We start from the raw sequence: 15,772 nt of genomic DNA, 5'->3' as shown, positions 1-15,772 counted from the left end.
GATCATTTATCCCGACACGTCCCCGCGGCCGGGGAGGTCGGTGCCGCTCGGGCGGTGGGCTCCGTCGTTTACTGCTGAAGGATGGTAGATGCGTGGGCTGACGTGTCTGCTGGACTGGACTGTTGTTCGGGCTCGCAAAAGCATCGGAAATTGACTCGGCTGCAGCGGCCAGAGAGCTGCGGTGCTGGCTCTGCCCGCTCAGGCTTGGATGAAACCCGACACGCGCAGTCCTGACAACTTATTAATGTAAATAAAACGTAGTAAGTTACTTAGTAAGTAATTAGCTTGACTCTTACAGAGATGAGAAGTGTAACAGGTGGAAAGGGAAGTTCAACCCAGAATGGACAGATTCATCCTGGTTCAGTCTTCCCACTGGGACAAAACCAGTGTCTCATACGTTCAGAGACCGTGGCGTTCAAAGTGCGAAAGTGAAACGCCACTGAAACAAAACACAAAGTTTTTCATCAAACATATCCACTCAAGTCTGAACTGAAGTCACAGAAAATAAACTGACCATCTTAAAACATGTTTGGGTCCACATACAGCTGTGAAGCAGCTTTGTCCACAATGAACAGAATTAAAACTAAATATCGTTCCAGGCTCAACAATGAACAGAATTAAAACTAAATATCGTTCCAGGCTCAACAATGAGCACCTTCTCATGCATATGATAACCTGACACCATCCAGCCCAGATTTAAAGTTCTGACAGGAGAAATTAGAGCTCAGTTCTCTCACTGAACGACAGAAAGTGGGGGCATAAGATTAAGGGGAAGAAAGAAAAACTGCAAAACTGTTCAATTGTTAAGATGTGTTTATATTAATTTATTATACAAATGTGTTGAGACAATTAACAAAGAAAAGGGGAAATTCAAACTGCTGGTAAAGAAATAAAATAAGATAGCATTTGAAAAATAAAATACAATCTATTTTATTTTTAAGAGAAAGAAATATGTGTAATTGAAGTTACACATGTTAATGGGCAAATATGTACTTTTTTAATATAACAGTCAGATGCAGATGTTGATACAACTATGAGGCTACTTGAATATATATATATATATATATATATATATATATATATATATATATATATATATATATATATATATATATATATTTATTATGATGTTCTGGACCTTCGCTTGAGTAAATTTTCTATAAATGGACCTCTTAAAGTTGAATACCCCTGCTATACAGTGTTAATATTTAACGGGCCCCGGGCCACTCTGTACTGAAAAAATTGGGCCCCGAGGTCAGAAAGGTTAAGAACCCCTGCTCTACATACAGTATCAGACATCAGACTGCGGAGACAGAACATGATGGAGGTGTGGAGGGACAGGAGAGGGCAAGGCTTGGTTGCGAACCTTTTGCCACTCTGGTGGGGGGTTTACGGGGGACAAAAAGGGATTGGGCTGGAGCAAAGATCTGAGTCCAGTGTTGACCCGCTCCATCATCTGCTCAGTGACTTTCAGGTGAGGGGAGGAGGGAGAAGGGGAGTGGGAGGAGCACAATTACCAGTCACAGATTTGGGGGGCTGGGGAAGCTCTTGGTCCCTGGTCAGGGTCATTGGTGCTGTTGAGAGGGTTGAGGGCAAATAAGGACCCCTCTTCTTGCTTCTGGTGTCTCTCTTTTCCGAAGCTGTCTCCCGGTGGCAGCAAAGGGCGACTCCTCCTTCAGGTTTCTTCTGGGCTTTGTTTGTTCCTCTCTATGAGATAACTCGTTTACCTCAGCCTTGGCACTGAGCACAGATGGATGACGTACAAGATAAAATATGTTGGAAGTGAACAGTTTCCCCCCGGACTTGTTAAAATTAAATCCATTTGTCTTAAAAAGATGCCTGCATTACCAAAAAATGTTAAAAGTATTGATAAAATGCACTGAGTAGTCAGCACATGTCGATAAAAGCCATTTATTCAGTGCTATCGACCTGCTGAATCTCTCCTCTCCTATTCTGACTGGTGGTACAGGTCCACTGATGAATACAGCTGCATTCAGAGAGCTCACTGGCTTTAATAGTCCGATAGTAGTAGTCACGTTTCAGAACCTCTGATTGTTGCTTGTATAGTACAATATGCAAACATAAGAAAAGAAAATGTATATATTTTTAATACATTAATGTAATTTTCAGTTGGCGTTGCCCTTTGAAATACATGTGGAGTTACATCATTGCATGCTTTTTTTTTGCATTTTGAAAGTTTTTTCTCTTCCATGCTGTTCTTTAATTTTAAGCAAACTGTTCACTATATGTTGACCATAGTAAACCTGATAATCAAAGTGACTTTAAAGATAGCTCTTAGTTTATAGGAACTACTATCATTGTTGTTAAAGGAGCTGTATGTAAGAGCAATAATAAAACGAATCATAAAATGACCCCGATATGTCAACAGACATTTAAAAATCATGTTCATTTCAAATACTTATGTCACTGACAACAGCACTCAAGCCAGGATATTCCCGTTTAAAAAGAGGAGTTGCAGCCCTCAACTGATGTTTATGTTGTCATTTTTTGTTTTGGCCTGAAGCTCCACCCTCCACCTATCTCCCAATCACCAAGTCAGTATTGTTTCTGAAGCTCCACCCTCCACCTATCTCCCAATCACAAAGTCAGTATTGTTCCAGCATCCGGGTTGCCAGCTCGGCTCTAATTATCGCAGCCATGGCAGCCTACGTTCCTGCTGCATTCTGCAGCCTACCTGGCAACCTCTGATCGGGGGGAGGAGGGGGAGGGTACACGCCGCTCAACAATATTTTGAAAGTGACTGCAGTACCAGTTTTGGCCATTTCTTACAGACGGCTCCTTTAATATTATAATAATATACAGGTGACCCTGCTGCCAGTATTTTACTGCTTTTCTACAGGACAATTCTTTACAGTTCTGGGACTTGAACATATCTGCCTCTTTTGATTGTAAAAAAAACTGTAAAAAATTAATATACGTGTATGTATATATGGGTGTATATATATATATATATATATATATATATATATATATATATATATATATATATATATATATATATATATATATATATATATATATACACACACATGTATATATAGGCTATACATGCATATGAATGTTTTACAGTTAAAAGAGGCAGAGATGATATATATATATATATATATATATATATATATATATATATATATATATATATATATATATATATATATATATGCGCATGTATTATAAAAGGATGTTTATCCCTTAAGTGTTTTTGGACCCTTTCTTTTAGTATTTGCTTATAACCGTGTTGATATACTGTTAGTTTACCAAATGTTCCCAATGTTCTTTCAAAGGTTTCCTTGAAAATTAGTTAAAAACAATCTTTATCCAGCAGACTGAGTTTGACACCTGCCTCCCTTCATCCTGCATGTGACCTGTGCTGGATGCATTGGGCATAGCAGGTTTCTTGCCAAGGATGAATGTTTCTAGTAGATGTAACGTCTCATGTGCTGAGTGGGGGTTTTCTTTATTGCCTTTATGATCCTCCAGATTTATGTGATTAAGCCTTCAGTGTCTGGTCCAAGTCAGCAGGTTTTGAAGATTAACTTTATGGTGACTGCCAGTACAACTATATTTCCTTTGAAGATGTGGAGAAAATTGATTACATCAATATTTTCAGAATAAAGAAAGAATCTATTTTTGTAGAGGAGTTATGCACATTTGAACAGATGAATAACTCTTGTCTGATATCAAACTCTCCATACATCAATCAAAAAGATACCCCTTCATCTGAGGAGAAGAAGGCAGTCAGTTTCATGGAAATTAGTCCACAACAGGACTTAAATGACAATAATAATAGAAAACTTAATAGAAGTCCCAGGCAAATTAAATGGAAAGATTTTTTTCAACAAAAGCCCAAATTAACCTTGACGTGAATAAAACAAATAAAGCCTTTGAGTTGCAATTTTTAAACATGTATTATATTTTAATGGCATCTTCCAGTAGTTCAAATGGAGTCCTCCCTCTTTTTATAGGTTCAACAGTCAATTTAATTTTTAATTTAGTTTCCCCTCACAAAAATGTACTTCTGAAAGAGCAATTTTTAGACATCCTAGAGACAGAGGCAGATGAACTCTACATAAGCTATGCATAAACAATGACATCTGAAAAAGTCTGAAATGTCCCAACAATCTGCTGTGACAGTTGTTTCAGTGCAAAAACAGCCAGCTGACAAAATATAAACCTTTTTGCAATCTTCAGATAAAGAACGCATGATTTTAAGTTATTTCGGAAGGAAAAGAGGATAAATGAAAATGCGTAGCAAAGTTTTTAATATGTAACATTATGGGGATCCAAAGTAATTTCAAGTGGACATCAAAGGTCATTCCTGTCATTCTTGTCTTATTTATGATATATTAGCTCAAACCCATCCCACATTCAAACAGTTTGTAATTGCTTAGGAATAATTAAAAAAAACTTTCACATGTAACACAGCTTCCTGTAAACAAGATGATGTTGTCCTAAGTGTTTTCTGGTTGCTTGAAAATCTGGAGATCCAAAGGTCTCCATTGATTGGTTGGATTTCCTCAAAGTTTGTGTCAAGGAGCCTCATGAACGCCCACAACTCCTGCTGCTGATCAGGAGCTCCCAATCAAGCTATGATAAACAAAACTTTAAGACATTGCTTCTGTTTTCAACAACGTCCAGAAATTGAGCCCTACACATTTGAGCGAGAATCAAATCTGGAATAAGAAAAGACTTCAGTTGGAGGACATCTCTGTTTGACTTTCTGTGATATTGTGCTTAATAAGAGTTTCATCACATCATCTCAAGCTGAAGTCGTGTTACCCGACAGCACTTTCCAGTTGCTTTTGTCATCAACCAGTACAGGTTGCTGCTTATGACAGCTGTGAAATGAACTGCTATGGAGCAACACACTTTCTGGAGCGTTCCTTTCAGTCCTCTTCTAAGATTAGGCAATGATACATGTATGATTATTTTTAGAGGTACCAATCAGGCTCCTCAGGCTATTGCAGGTGAGGTATATAATAGTCTGAGAGGTACTGGTCGCTACATCTTTCAAAACAATACTGTAGTTTTCTCTTTTCTTTTTTTTATGGTTGTTTTGTAAATCTCTGTCAAACCTATACAATTTTTTTTAGCTTAAAATAAATGCCTTGAATGACTTTAACCAATGATTCAAGTCATCGTGCTGAACATACTACAAAAACACAGTAACACCTGAACCCTGAGAAACCATTCGCTGCACATATCACCATCCTCATATCCTCGACTCTCACACCTAAACCTCAATTTATTCCGTTATGCTGCAGACACTAAATCAGTCATTATGTGTCAATCAGGAGCTTAGACTCAGCTGAGAAATCAATCTGTTATCTCACTGAGTCCCATCTCAATGGAAAAGCCGAGCATGCACAGCTTCATAGCTGTGGCAGAGGACAGTCAAAAGCCATAATTGCTTTTCAAATCACAACATTAATGACAAGGTTTATAGATTGCAATGCATAATGATCGCGCCATTAATATGGATATGATGGCAGCATTGGGAGCCATCTGTTCAGCTCATTCAGCCCTCCACGTTTTCCAAAAGACATACACTCTTCAGGAACTCTATTTTGGCCAGCCATCATTGGCAGCATAATCAATGTGAACAGCCCCGCTGGGAGACGAGGAGCCCAAACTGATCCATCAGTCATCTACAAAGACGAATGTGGATTCAGCCTTGCCTCACTTCGCAGTTACTCACACTCGCAGATGAAAGAACCAATAAAAAAAAAGAGAGGGGAAAAAAACAGGAGCTCTTTACACAGGGCTTAGTGTTGGCTCTTTGGTGGGTAGGTGACTGCCTTGGGTTACCTATGGGTGGAATCAGTTATACAAGCTTCTTAAAAAGGCGTCTTTGGTCTTCACTGGGAAGTCCAGAGTAAGCAAGCTCCTGACGTTTCTAGCATTCCTTTTTTCTTTTTACGTCCTAATATCAAACTTTCTCCTTTTTAAAACTTTTACGTATTTACTGGCAGAGTGGAAATGTGGGGCGTTTGAGTTATTTTTGCCAGCTACAGTTGCCCCCTCCCTCCTTCGTTCCCTCATGACTAATGCATTTCCAATACAAATAGTGCGCTCTGCTTTTAAAGAAGCTCTGCAGGAACTCCTGGGTGCTGTTGCTGTTTTTGTGATCGCTGGGGGTGGAGAAGGATGAACAAAAACACTCTTTATTTTGCCTCAGGGTTTTTTTTAACAGCTTTACTTTGTGTTTTAGCATTAAAAAGACTGAGAAAGCATAAGTCTGAGATTGTTTTGATATGGGTATTGTTGTGCCAGTATATTCCCCAATCCCAAGTACATGTCTAAGGAGGCTTGAATGGGGAATGGGTTTATGGGTAATCTGAAGTAAAAGATTAATGGATCCATGAAATTTAAGTCTCTAGAGTAAAATCAAAGATAAAAGAAGGAGACAGCAGTGATTAGATCAATAGTCTAGACCAGGAGTCCAGACAATGAACACTGTGAGACGTTAATATTGTAACTGCTCCCTTGAGGGTGATTGTGATTGCCAGATATTGATTGCCGGATAGGTTTAAAATGAAAATAAAATTGGACAATTTTTTTTCCTGTTTGCCCCTTTTCATTATATTCTGAAACAAAGTTAATTTAGCAATGAAAGCAGAGGCAGTATGAGACCTTAAATGATTGCATTTTGCATTTACTTTGCTTTCGCTGCAACTAATTTGCAATGGTTTCCTGGATTTTCAAAACTCTTGAAAGAGAACATTTTTCTCACATCTCCTAGGCTTAGCTTGAAGCGTAAGGGTATGCAGGGTGCATGCTACTGTTTGTTTATTACAGTACATCACACATGTAGCAATTTAAATTTGGGACTTTTTAACCTGCTGAAACATTGAAGCTTTGAATCTTTTTCAGTCTGTGCTTAATTGGCAAGCCTTTCTACACTCCCCCAGAGCAGAAGAAAGTCAGCAGGGAGGAGAGCAACCAACGCAACACATCTTGTCTCTGCAGATTTCTTCATCGCTTGTAATTAATTGCATCTTTAAAAGAACAAAATGTAAATACATCGCTGACACACTGCCAATTAATTTTCAATTGCCGTCTTCCTGTTGATTTCTGCTCAACCGAGGGGGAAACAAAATTTTTTAGAGGGTGCTACGAAAGCTTTAATGGTGTCCCTTTGTTCCTGGCAACATATTGTGAAAAATGCATTCAGGCCCAACAAAGTGTTCCTGCACTCTGTAATCAATTCCCTTTAGCTTCTTCCAGCATAAGGAAAGCCTGAGAGGCTCGGGGATGCTTGTTCTCTCTTTGTTAAAAAAAAAAAGCGCTTCTTGTACCATGAAGAAATGTTGATATCGAGAAAAACACTTCATCTACGCAGTGGAAATAATCTGAGGGAAGAAATAATCTTCCCTCAGTAGGGCAACAAGTCAATGAGCACTGTTAGACCAACAACAATTTTAACCATTTTAAGGGCCCAAAATAACTGATACTACAGACTATATAAAAACAACTGGATGAATTCATACACTCAAAAAAACAATGGATGAAGCATTAAGTCATATGACCCATTGGTTTCTGATGAACGGTTCTGAAGCCCTGTTGCCCGGGAAGACAACAGGATCACGCCCAGCTTATCTCAATTAAAGTTAGCTGTGGCTACCAGCTCCTTCAGCTGATCACTGCCAAAATAGCTTCGTCATACGAGACGCCAACTTGATGGCATAATCAAAAATTACTGTCCCATCTAGCCGACACTGGGTTCATACTAACTCCCAATTTAGGTTTAGTCGCATGACTATTAAAGATAAAAGTGGTAAATCTCTCCTTACATGGCATAAAAAATTTCACCCCTCTCAGATTCGTTATGGATATAAAATCAAACAACTGAGACAGGAATTATAATTTGAACCAGGCTGTAAATATGTTTATTTCTGCTCTAAAGTTGGACATTTTAACATGAGAGTCAGTGGAGATTGACTTGTTTTTGCAGCCAGCTTCTCGTGATCAGTTGAGGAACTGCAACAAATCTTAGTTCCGCATTGGCCTCAACCCACAAGTTCGATGGTTGACGCTTGTACAAACCCTGTATGATTCCACCCATAGCAGTATGATATATTATATTTTGCCAGGAGCTGACACCACCTGAGCCCAGTTAATCCAAAAATTGTCCAAACAAGCAAAAAGAGCAAGCCTGCTATTGGTAGGGACATGCCATCTTTTCTCAGTTACCACAATGGTATGCATTTAAGGTTGGCTTTTTCATGCTAACATGTGATGCTAAGTAATTGTACCTTCCATTCATATTCATGAAATCTGTCAACTGAGATGAGATGAGTTATTGTTAGAACTCCAGTATCATCTGCAAAGATCTGATAATCAATGTTGTCGTGCATGATCTGACCTATTGTATAGGTTGTGTTCTAGTGGTCCAATAATTGACCCTTGAGGGACTCCACAGGTCATGGGGATATGCTCAGATTTATGCTCACCTATGGGAACAAAAAAACTCTTTGGAAGACTGGGTGGGATCAGCACACACAAGTCTTGATTCAGTCTGCTGGGAGCTTCTCTCCAACAGTGCCATGGGCTGAACCATTATCAGGCAGTACTACAGCTGATGTTTTACCTGAGTCAGTGTTCAGATAAATATCATTTAGACTTTAATCAGTGCTGTCTCATTTCTATAATGTTGTCTGAAGCCATAGTGACATCTCTTAAAAAAATTAATTAGCATTTTAGAAGCTGAATCAAAGCAGTTTTCTTAAAAAATAAAAAGAATCCACTAAAAGGAAGATTGTCCTGTAATTAAAAATTAGTTATAAATTGTTTAAGGATACTAGTTGCTTTTCTTTAGTAGGGGCTTGGTAACTGCAGTTTTGATGGTTTTTTTGAAAAGTTGAGTGAATCATTGGCAATTTTCAGCACATCTGTGTTTAGAGAAGGGAAAACAGTTTTAAAGAAGCTGATTGGCAGGAAGTCTAAGCAAAATGTTGATAGTTTCACGTTCTTGATTATTTCCTCCAGGCTTTTAGCACTGTTGGATTTCTATCTGATCAATCTGGGTGGCTGGTTGTTTTGGGGGGGGGGCTGATCTAGCCTTTTTTATAACACCGGTGTGATTCTCTTTAACGATTTCCAGATTACTTTTTCTCCATTCACACTTTACTGCATTCACTTTTTTGATTCGTGATAGATGGGCTGCTTAACAATCTTGTTTTCTTGCAAGACAAATTTTCTCCTTGTTTCAGAATAATGTCAACTATATTCAGAGCTGTTACATTAAAAATGGTCAAGAAGCAAGTCAACAGACTCAGATCTTAGGCTTCCTGTTATAGACACGCCCTCCATGTTAATAATCGACAGCCCAAAAAGACATTTTATCATTACAATACGATTTATTGTGCTCTGTTAGGTTTGCAGCCTAGAAGTCAAGATTAATGGAAGTGCTGATTGGTTAAAAGGACAGATAGCTGTTTAACACACTGCAATGTTGCTATCATTCAGATAAATCATGCTTGTTATTATGCAGAAATTTGTAATTTTGTGTCATTTTAATTGATGAAGGAGGTTATCTATTCTGCCAATAAAAGCAAAGTCATTGAGTTTTCAAAGTTGTACAAAAATATGTGTTGAACAATCCACAATTCCACAAAAGCTTAAGGGTGTATAATTTGGGACATCATGTGTTCATACGTTTAGTCTCACCTGCTGTCTTCAACTATGTTCATCTAGCTGATAATACTAGTCTTTTATTTGTACTTTTTGTTTTTATGTCACATTCATTTTTTTTTCAAATCAGACTTTTAATTCCAATAATGACATTAACATTGTGTCTCTTCAGTAAATGGTTTGAAAGCAGACACATATCCGATATGTGGCTGTGCAACAGGAGTGAAAATATCAGGATTGATGTGGCCTCTTGTCTAAATACATGCACTGAGCATTGTGAGACTGGAGCTGCAGTTCCACGGCGTGCAGAACTCTGCATTAGACACAGCTGAGAGGGACAAAAGAAGAAATCAATCAGCAGCTGTGGAGGAAATGAACTGTAGTCAATGACAAGATGTCACCAGTAACACAGATTACACACACAGCCCTTACTTCCATGTGCATGTACACAGTGAGACGTTCAACAGTGAGGGCTCACATTACTAAACTTTACGTGTAATGAAGGTTTAGCACTCATTGTAAAAACATGTCTTTAAGTATAAACTGACAAATATAGACTGCCATTTGAGGGAAGACGAAGAAGGAAAAAAAATGGTAGACTGTCACAAGGCTGTCTTCTAATTCATTTGAAAGATTTACTACCCTTCACTTCATCGGTTTCTTACATTAGTCAACACCCAGCAATGCATGTTTTGGGTAATAGCAAAGTTTGGGATAAAGTAACTATCCTGTAAACCTTTAACCTGTAAATAACTTCAGACAAAAAGGACTAGAGGGAAACAGACAGGTGAGATACAGAAAACAGGAATTAAACAGACTGATAAAGGGAGGAGAGGTATGAATCTCTGCACATAGTATTACTGTAATGTCTGTCACTGTTAAACATGGATGTGGATATGACAAGTCTATATTCTGGCATTTACCAGCTGCTTCAGTTTCAGAAGCAACTTTATGACTGTAGCAGTAATAGTAGGTGAATTAAGCGACACTTGTGTAACATACTGTATTGCAAATTTCATGTAGTCTTTGTTGAGTTAAAAATGATGTGTTTCGACTTGCAGGGGAAGCCAGCCCTTAGTAAAGCTGCTTGTCTGACGAGACGCCTGCTGGAAAAGGCCGTACTGTGTGAGAGAGCTTCTATCCCAACTCAAACAGTGGGTTTGAAACATCAAACACCCAGACAAACATTGTCTTTCATGCGGACGGCTTAGCAGCAGTCACGGCGGCGCGTGGGAGTTTCACTGCATTACACCTGAAGTACCACTCTGTCAAAGAGCCGCTGAGAACAAAAGGGAGAGAATGTGCCGCTAACTCAATGGCTCTTGTAAAAAGCTGAAGTGGGATTTCCTGCTACCTCTTAAGGGTTTGGCCTTTATCACTAACAAGTAAACAGAGGCAAATAGACCTGTAATGTGAACTGAAACAAGCTGGAGTGCAGCGCTGGTGTTCAGCTGGCTAAGTGCATTAATGCCATTTAAGTGCTTCCCTCCGGCGATCTCGGGGAAGTTTCTTCAGAGGTAAGAGCACCTTCTCCAATCAGGCTGGTGTTTATTCATCACTCAACACATCAACAAGGAGTGCGAGAGAAAAGACTCACCACAAATAAGGGATTCAGATTAAAGTAGTAAATACACCCACAAGCCGCTTTGTTAGGTACACTTAGTTAGCCGTCCCTAATAAAGTGGCCAGTGAGTGTACATATGCAGCTTTGTTTTCTTTTTAGTTGTCAATTTCCTGAGGCATTAGGGCATTAGTGAAATATCGGTTAAATGGTTTGTCTAAATCTGACATCACATTAGTAGCTGGTTTGAAGCGTCGGAGTGAGGATCTCAACCCTGCTCTCCTTTAGGGTGTGAATCTTTTGAAAGTGGTTATACGGCTGTGTGTTAGCCCTCTCAGAGCTGCAGTGAAAGCAACAAGTTTGGTGGAGACAAAGATGAGGAAGCTGGATCCGTCTCTCCTGATCTGAGTCTGTAATGTCTGAAAATATAAACTGCTCACTGAATGACCGACTTTCACACCAAACAGGCCCAAACACAGTGACAAGGCAAGAGGGGCTAACTGGTAGGACGTCTCTGCTGATTGGGTATTCTAAAAGCAGGAAATTATGTTCAGCCCTCTCAGGTGAACTTAATCAAGTGACCACAAATCGTTTAAGCATTTTGCTACGAGTACATTTGATGAAGTTGGAGAACGAACAAACAAAACGATGGATGGACGGATCAGTGGGTTCAGGTCTTGCTGTCATATATAATATGGAGGTCCAGCGGGGGGGTTTCTTTTAATCTCAATTGCTACGACTGCTGTGTAGGTTAAAAAAGAAAAGCAAGTACCATCTGGTTTTTACGTGTTTCTTCCTTCTTTTTATTTTCTGCTGGCTGTTTGCGAACTGCAAAAAACGCACATTACCGCCAGCTGGTGGTCGGCGGCGCTATTTTTCATTCAAAGGTTCTTGTGTGGCGCTACACTGCAGTGGAAACATGCCGGCTGTAGGGGCCGAGGAGACGGGCTGCCCTGTTAGAGGTTTCTGTCCGCCAGATTTACCCTGAACTCCCACTAGTGGAAACGCGCCTTTTGTCTGATGATGTCAAATAAAACTATTATACTTTTTTTAAAGTCACGATTTCATTCTGAATCAATATACTGGTAAACGATTCAATTATGAGCAGTATATACAAGTACAGTATATCCCTCACATTCCCCATTGTTGTTGTTTTTACTAGATAAAACTGTAATGATAATGAATGTCACAGTTTCTCTCGTCCTGTTGTCAGGTATCGTATCCCTTCAAAATTATTCCGTCTCCTTTGCAGTTTCTTTTTCCAAATTTTTTTTATTTTTGGAAGCTGAAAGTTAGAGGGACGGTGACAGCATCTGTGAAAAAAAAAAAAAGACTACTCTGTGATTTCACCCTCACTTGCTTCGGGCATTTCTCACAGCATTGGGAAACACAGAAACACAACACACTGTTGCAGAGTTCCTCCACTGAGAGGTAAAGCTGCACCCTGCAGGCAGGTTGCTCCTTTCGCTTCACGTGAAACACAGATAGACATAACCTGCATTTCTTATTTACTGATAGACTTTATTTAAACCATTTTATCTTCCAGTTGATTATTTTTTCTGTAAATGTCATCTTATAAACTTAAGTCTCTCTGAATTGCAGTGTTAATGTTCACTTGTTAGTGAAAACGACGACTTATCAACTTAAACAGAATTGTATTCTTTTTTTTTTTTTTTTTTTAATCACCTACTTTGAATATTCATGTAATTAGTAGTCTGACAGAGGTTTTATTTTTGTTATTTGTGCAGCAAGACTGCCCTCTGGTGAATTACCCGTATATATCTGCCAGGATGTGATTGTTGGAAATTCCTCAACAATCATTGTTTTCCTTTCAGAAAATCTTTAATTTCCTGATACAGGATTTTTTTTAAAGAATGCACTGAAAAACAATGGAATACTTTTTACATCCACTGTGGCTTTGCAGATAAACAAAATATAAGATAGGTGAGAATGGTGTAAAATCAACCACTTCGTAATTATCTGTTCACCAAGGTCAGAGAAAATGAGGTAAAAGTGCACGTTAGTGTCCAAACTAAGTTCAGTATGTTTCCTACAAATGTACATAATCAGAATACATCTATAACAAAGGGTTTTCTAAAACTCAGGGGGAAGAAAACATGAACATATAACTGAATCTGCAAGAAAAACAGCTAAAGATTTCACTTCTTTTCTTGAATCTAAGTTAAAACAATAATTAACCAATTGTAGTTTGCATTTCAGTATCTTTAATTGTTTGCATTTATTAGACACTTTCTTGACCAGCACATTTGCAACCATCTCAGAAACAGACTGAACCGTGAGAGTGAGAGTGAGAAAGAGAGAAAGAGAGAAAGAGAGAAAGAAAGAAAAAGAAAGAAACTGCACATTTTTGTAGAAATATTTCTATTTTATTGCAATTTATTATGGTTCAATTTAACCCATAGCTCCCACTGTGAAATTTAACTACTAACCTTATCAATTTAGATGACCATTTACCTAAGTCATATTTATACATTGGAAACTAACTAAATAGCATAATAAACTTTTTCTAACCTGGCTAAATCTCCTTTATGGTAGCATTCATTACATCAGATATCCTAAAAGTTCATTTTGAAATGATAAAAAAACTTTTTTTATTTTTAATTGGTGCTTCTCTTATGACCTCCTCCTAATAACAGAGGTGATATTTGGCCCTCAGGGCTCAGTCACGGCACTGGAAGCAGCTTCGTGGGCGACACAGGTCCCAAACAACCAGACTAAAACTGGGCTTTGGGACGCGTCGCTACGAACCGCGGCCCAAATCTCATAAGGTAGTTTTGGGATGTGATACAGCCAGTGTGGTGAGGGCCAGGTGTGACCCAGATGCCCAAAGATGATGAACTGGGCCATATCAGATGGATATGTGGCAGAGTTTAAGCAGACACACTGACCTCGAGTCAATGACGCAGTCAGCAATAAACATGAACTAAAGAAAACTACAGATATGTGCAAAGTCTGAGCCAAGCAATCTTTGCTGTCTGAGTCTGTTTCCTGTTCCTCCAGAGATGATCAGTTCTACTGTAAAATACAATCACATGACCATACAAAAGCACAGATGTACCATCCTCCCCGACAACGAGTTAGACCACACAGTTGTGTGAAATTCCTGTCACTTCCAGGATTTAGTCAGAGATACTGTAAAGTTATATGAGAAAACACCTTCTACAGATACATGTAGCAAGATGCATTTACAACAATAAAAACAATAGTAGAAAATCAATACTGGTTTCAGATCACACTGTAAAAACTAATGAGTCATTCCACTGTGTAGAAATGAAGATTATATTTCTAGTTTACCATTGCCATCACTTTATCTGAACTTAGTTTACAAAAATGACTTGTTATCTCTTCATGTACTGCAGTTGTGAATGTCCACGGGAGCAGGCCTCCGATATAATCGCCACCAGTCAGGATCAATCGGTCCAGCGACCCGCATTGATTAAGAGTTAGGGGGGATTGTTTGTCAGGAACTGTTGGTTAAATGTCAGGAGGTAAGCAATTGTGAATTATCTCAACACGCAACCTTTTTTGTTACATTTAGTGAACATCTTCTCTCCATCCGCCAGCTCCCGCCTCGCGGGTCGGCTACACACGTCTGCAGGCACGGCCTCCAGAAACAGGACAGCAGCACAGTAGGGTGGAGTCAGTCTCCCAAACTACAACCAACATAGCTCCAACCTGGCATCAGCAGGGGGAGGGCTCATGCTTTTGCTCGTCCACATGGAGTGGGGCAGGGGGGGATCTGGTTTCTCCTGGAGTAATGGAGAGGGATGGAGGAGCCACCTGTACCATGTTTTTTGTTGTTTTTAGCAAACGCCAACAGAGGTGACATTATCCAGAAGTTCCTTACCCTGCTAGGAGATAAACCAGAGCTGCAACCTGGACGGCTGAGTGGATTTTCATTAACTTCTTACTTTGTCACTTGTCTCTCAACGTCTGCTGAGGAAAAGGTCCACATTTTCACATCAGTTGTCTCATTGAAATCCAGAACAAGTTTCAACATTTTGACCGTTTGTGTCACTCAGGTGTCGTATTTGTTCTATGATATATGCTGTGATATATGCTGGTTTCTTGATTTTTGTTGTTCCTGACAGTTGAGGACAGATCAGACAAGCAAGAGCTCACAAAAAAAAGCTGACTCTACATTTATACATGTCTGCCTTCGCCTAACACATAATAATAAAATAAATATTAGCATCCTTTTCCTAAAAGGCGTACAACATTCTTAGATAAGTGTTTTGTATGTACTTTATATTCACTAAATATAATTTCCATAGCCCTTTTATAATTAGCACTAATATCTGCAGTACTTTCTTGGATCTGTTAAAGTTCACAGTTAAATAGTTTGAAAGATGATATATTTGCAAGATATATTAGTATAAAAAATACAGGATCCTTTATATGAAATAGTACCATTAGTTTTCAAAACATTATGTCTCATGATATAGCCTATTGGTGTAAAATTACATGAGGTCTTTATAACATTTATCAGATATTTTTAAAAAATAAATTGATTTCTTCATGGCTCAAAATCAGAACATC

The sequence above is a fragment of the Cololabis saira genome, chromosome 14, assembly GCF_033807715.1.
Source record: "Cololabis saira isolate AMF1-May2022 chromosome 14, fColSai1.1, whole genome shotgun sequence".
In the NCBI taxonomy this organism is placed as follows: Eukaryota; Metazoa; Chordata; class Actinopteri; order Beloniformes; family Belonidae; genus Cololabis; species Cololabis saira.
The sequence above is the reverse complement of the archived record's forward strand: the minus strand, read 5'-3'. Positions refer to the sequence as shown.